The sequence below is a fragment of the Gorilla gorilla genome, chromosome 18, assembly GCF_029281585.2.
Source record: "Gorilla gorilla gorilla isolate KB3781 chromosome 18, NHGRI_mGorGor1-v2.1_pri, whole genome shotgun sequence".
Classification (NCBI taxonomy): domain Eukaryota; kingdom Metazoa; phylum Chordata; class Mammalia; order Primates; family Hominidae; genus Gorilla; species Gorilla gorilla.
Window position 1 is genome coordinate 98,960,858 of NC_073242.2, and position 6,000 is coordinate 98,966,857.

Sequence of the window (6,000 nt, forward strand, 5' to 3'; positions counted from 1 at the left end):
GGCAACAGAGGGAGATCCTGTCTTAAAAGAAAAAAAGAAACTTACTGGCCGGGCACAGTGGCTCAGGCCTGTAATCCCAGCACTTTGGGAGACTGAAGTGGGTGGATCACTTGAGCTCAGGAATTGGAGACCAGCCTGGCCAACATGGTGAAACCTCGTCTCCACTAAAAATACAAAAACATTAGCTGGGTGTGGTGGTGGGCGCCGCAGTCCCAGCTACTCGAGAGGCTGAGGCACGAGAATCGCTTGAATTCAGGAGGCAGAGGTTGCAGTGAGCTGAGATCGTGCCACTGCACTCCAGCCTGGGCAACAAGAGCGAGACTCCATCTCAAGAAAAAAAGAAAAAGAAAAAGCTGCTGTGGAGCATGGGCGAGCACTGCTGCCTGGACAAAGACCGAGGGTCCTCGGGAGGGCAGTACTGATGTACAGGTTTCCAGCAGGTTGGCGTGTGTGTTCTCTCCTGCAGGTCTGCAGCCAGGCGTGCCAGGAGAGGGGGAGTCTGAGGGATTGATGTAGGTTGGGAAAGCATGATGAGAGGAGACAGAATGGGGGCTGTGAAGAAGAGAGTGACTTGATGGTGGCGGTAGTTACACAGGTGTATGTATTTATTAAAATCCGCTGAAAAGTACATTTTAAATACAAGCGTTTTATTGTATGCATGTTATTCCTCAACAAAGTCCATTTTTAAAAAGGAGAGTGGTTGGAGTGATGACGAACATTACGAAAGGGCTTATTGGCAGAGAAAAAGTAGAGGGGTCCAGAGACTCAAGTTCCTAATGAGGCTGAAGTAAGAGTGGGGAATTAAATAAGGGCAGAAACTGAGAGAATAAAAAAAAGTGGGTTGTTTGGGGCCAGGTGCGGTGGCTCATACCTGTAATCCCAGCACTTTGGGAGGCCAAGGCAGGGGGATCGCTTGAGCCCAGGAGTTCAAGACCAGCCTGGGCAACATAGTGAGACCCCCCCTCCAACCCCCCCACCCCCGCCATCTCTAAAAAAATTAAAAATTAGCCAGGTGTGGTGGTGTGCACGTGTGGATCCAGCTACTCAGGAGGCTGAGATGGGTGGATCATCTGAGCCTGGGAAGTCGACGCTATAGTGAGCTGTGACTGTACCACTGCACTCCAACCTAGGCAGCAGAGTGACACCCTACCTAAAAACAAAAAGAAAAAACAAAAACCCAAGTGGGTTGATTGGGAAACACAGGAGATAGAAGTTAAAATCATGGGGAAACATCAGTCAAATCACAGTGTGGGACATTCTACAGGACAACCAACCTGGTTTATCCCATAATTCAGTGCTATAAGAAAAATGAAGGAGTGTATATTGATCAGGATTTTCCAGAGAAACAGAACCAATTGAATTTCTATAAATATATAAAAAGCAATATATTGCTGGGTGCAGGGCTCACACCTTGTGATGGTTAATAATGAGTGTCAACTTGATTGGATTGAAGGATGCAAAGTATTGATCCTGGGTGTGTCTGTGAGGGCATTACCAAAGGAGGTGAACATTTGAGTCAGTGGGACTGGGAAGGGCGGACCCATCCTCAATCTGGGTAGGCACCAACTAATCAGCTGCCAGTGCGGCCAGAATATAAAGCAGGCAGAAAAACGTGAAAAGACTAGACTAGGTCTGGTGCCGTGGCTCACGCCTGTAATCCCAGCACTTTGGGAGGCCGAGACGGGTGGATCACTTGAAGTCAGGAGTTCAAGACCAGCCTGGCCAATATGGCAAAACTCATCTCTGCTAAAAATACAAAAAAATTTAGCTGGGTGTTATGGTGCATGCCTATAATGCCAGCTACTCAGGAGGCTGAGGCAGGAGAATAGCTTGAACCCAGGAAGCAGAGGTTGCGGTGAGCCGAGATCACACCGCTGTACTCCAACCTGGGTGACAGAGACTCACCTCACCAAAAAAAAAATAATAATAAAAAATAAGGGGGGCTAGACTGGCCTCGCCTCCCAGTCTACATCTTTCTCCTGTGCTGGATGCTTCCTGCCCTCCAACATCAGACTCCAAGTTCTTCAGCTTTGGGACTCGGACTGGCTTCCTTGCTCCTCAGCTTACAGATGGCCTATTGTGGGACCTTGTGATTGTGCGAGTTAATACTACATATGTCTATCTTATTAGTTCTGTCCCTCTACAGAAACCTGACTAATACACACCTGTAATCCCAGCACTTTGGGAGGGCAAGGCAGGCGGATCCCTTGAGGCCAGAAATTTGAGACCAGCCTGGGCAACACAGCAAGACCCCATCTCTACAAAACATAATTTTAAATAAAATGAGGCAGGTGTGGTATTATGTGTCTGTAGTCCCCCTCACTTGGGAGGCTGAGGTGGGAGGATTGCTTGAGCCCAGACAGTGAAGGCTGCAGTGAGCCAAAGATCTCACCATCGCACCCCAGTTTGGGTGGCAGAGTGAGATCCTGCCTCAAAGAAAAAAAAAAAAAAAAAAAAACAGGTGTGGTGGCTCACACCTGTAATTCCAACACTTTGGGAGGCTGGGGCGGGCAGATCACTTGAGGTCAGGAGTTCGAGACCAGCCTGGCCAACATGGTGAAACCCCGTCTCTATTAAAAATACAAAAATTAGCCAGGTGTGATGGTACATGCCTATAGGCCCAGCTACTCGGCAGGAGGAGAATTGCTTGAACCCTGGAGACAGAGGTTGCAGCAAGCCGAGATCACACCACTGCACTCCAGCCTGGGCAACAGAGGGAGACTCCATCTCAAAAAAAAAAAAAAAAAAAAAAAAAAAAGCTGTATTTTATGAGGGATTGGCTCGTTTGATTCTGGAGGCTGGGAAGTCACATAATCTGCTGTCTGTAAGCAGGAGGCTGGGGAAAGCTGGTGGTGTGGTTTTGGTCCAAACTCAAGAGTGAGAACCAGGGGAGCCAGCGTTGCAAGTGCCACTCCCAGTCCAAAGGCCCAAGAACCAGGAACAGCAGTGCCCGAGAGCAAGAGAAGATGATGTCCCACCTCAAGAAAAGAGTACGCAAATTTACCCGGCCTCCTCCTCTCTATTGTACTCGGGCCCTTGGTGGCGTGGATGATGCCTGCCCACCTTGGTGAGGGCGATTTTCCTTATGCAGCCTGCCGATCCAAATGCTCATCTCTCTCCCAGAAACGCCCTCCCAGACACACCTAGAAACAATGTTCCACCAGCTATCTGAGCATTCCTTGCCCAGTCAAGCTGACAGGTAAAATTAACCATCAGTTAATTGTGTTAAAGAATATAAGAGATTTAACAAGATAAAACAAGCAAATGTCATATGCAGACATTGTTTGGATCTTGATGCAAACAAACATCTATAAAAAGACATCTTTGGACGGGTGCAGTGGCTCACACCTGTCATCCCAGCACTTTGCGAGGCAGAGATGGGTGGATCACCTGCGGTTAGGAGTTCGACACCAGCCTAGACAACATGGTGAAACCCCGTCTCTACTAAAAGTACAAAAATTAGCCAGGTGTGGTGGTGCACACCTGTAATCCCAGCTACTGAGGAGGCAGAGACACAAGAATCCCTTGAACCTGGGAGGTGGAGGTTGCAGTGAGCCGAGATTGTGCCGCTGCGCTCCAGCCTGGGTCACAGAACAAGATTCTGTCTCAAAAAAAAAAAAAAAAAAAAAAAAAAATCTTTGAGAAAATCAGAGAATAGATATTAGATGATATTTAGTTAGGTATGATAGTTTTTTTTTTTGAAGTCAGGTATCAATTAAACATGCATATTGAAGTGTCTAGAGGTAAAACGAAATTATGTCATGCCTTTGCCTTAAACTATTTCAAAAACAACCGATTGGCAAAATGTTTCTGAGTATTGAAACAAAATGTATGGTACATGGGCATTCATTATTTTATTCTTAATTCCAAGAATATTTAAATTTTTCCAGTATAAGAAGTTTTACAGTGGTGGTGTGCTCTTGTATTCCCAACTACTTGGGAGGGTGAAGTGAGAGATCTCTTTAGCCCAAGAGTTCGAGGCCAGCCTGGGCAACATAGTGAGACACTGTCTCTTAAAAACAACAACAACAAAACATTTTACACAAAGAAAAAGAAACTAGGCTGTGTGTTTGAAGTTTTTAAATAAACATTTTATTTTTGAGTACTTCAAAATTTAGAGGAAAATTGCAATGCTTACATTTTATATAATATTTACATAAATGTGAAATGTGGTACGTTTATCAAAATTATGAAATAAACTAAATATTTTAGGCTCACTGAGTCCTGATTCTCACATCTGTAGAAGGAGAATTGAGACTATTAGTTTTGTTTTTACTTTTTAATTTTAGTTATTGAAGTAATATGCAGATAAACTATCTTTTAAAAAATATTTTTGGCCAGGTGCAGTGGCTCACACCTGTAATCCCAGCACTTTGGGAGGCCGAGACGGGTGGATCATGAAGTCAGGAGTTCGAGACCAGCCTGACCCAGATGGTGAAACCCCGTCTCTACTAAAAATACAAAAATTAGCTGGGCGTGGTGGCGCACGCCTGTTAGTCCCAGCTACTCGGGGAGGCTGAGGCAGGAGAATCGCTTGAACCTGGGAGGCGGAGGTTGCAATGAGCTGAGATCGTGCTATTGCACTCCAGCCTGGGCAACAAGAGCAAAACTCTGTCTAAAAAAAAAATTTTTTTTTAAATATATATATTAATTTAATATAAAGCTTGTACAAAATTTTAAGAGTCACATAATTTCCAGGCTGGGTGCGGTGGCTCACCCCTGTAATCCCAGCACTTTGGGAGCCTGAGGTGGGCAGATCACGAGGTCATGAGATCAAGACCATCCTGGCTAACACGGTGAAACCCCATCTCTACTAAAAATACAAAAAAATTAGCTGGGCGTGGTGGCGGGCGCCTGTAGTCCCAGCTAGTTGGGAGGCTGAGGCAGGAGAATGGCGTGAACCTGGGAGGCAGAGCTTGCAGTGAGCCGAGACTGCGACACTGTACTCCAGTCTGGGCGACAGAGCAAGAGTCCCTCTCAAAAAAAAAAAAAAAAAAAGAGTCCATAATTTCCTGAGCTTATGGTAAACAGCATCTCCCACTCCAACCTTCCTGAATTGTCTCCTTCCCAACACTTTTTTTTTTTTGAGACAGAGTCTCACTCAGTCACCCAGGCTGGAGTGCAGTGGTGCGATCTTGGGTTCAAGTGATTCTCCTGCCTCAGCCTCCCAAGAAGCTGGGATTACAGGTGCCCATCACCATGCCCAGCTAATTTTTGTACTTTTAGTAGAGATGGGGTTTCACCATGTTGACCAGGATGGTCTCAAACTCCTGACCTCAAGTGATCCGCCCACCTTGGCCTCCCAAAGTGCTGGGATTACAGGTGCCCGCCACCACACCCAGCCCCAGCACTCTTTTTAGTGGTGCTTTGGGGTATTTACCTCCACGTTTCTAAGTAATATGCTGGTTTTTATTTATCATTTTTAGACATTATTGATTCATATCTACTATGAAAGATGAGAACAAGCACTTTAACACTCCCCCTCACCTTCACCTTTTCTCCTTTTCTTCCCAATATGGCAATATCCAAATTTTTGGCTAAATCAATATTTAGGTTTTATTTATGCTATCGTAACAATGAGCCATGCAGCGAATTATAATTACATTTCCTTCTACAACCTTTTGTTTTCCTAGGGTTAATAATTGCCTCTTTTTTTCTTTTTCTTTTGAGATGGAGTCTCTCTGTGTCACCAGGCCGGAGTGCAGTTATGCTCTCTCAGCTCATTGCAACCTCTGCCTCCTGGGCTCAAGCATTTCTCCTACCTCAGTCTCCAGAGTAGCTGGGATTACAGGCGCATGCCACCACGCCGAGCTAATTTTTGTATTTTTAGTAGAGACAGGGTTTCACCATGTTGTCCGGGCTGGTCTCAAACTCCTGACCTCAAGTGATCTGCCCACCTTGGCCTCCCAAAGTGCTGGGATTACAGGCGTGAGCCATTACGCCTGGCCTTCCCATTAGTTTTCTATGCCACCAGCACTAATTGTTCCCAAACCATCTAAA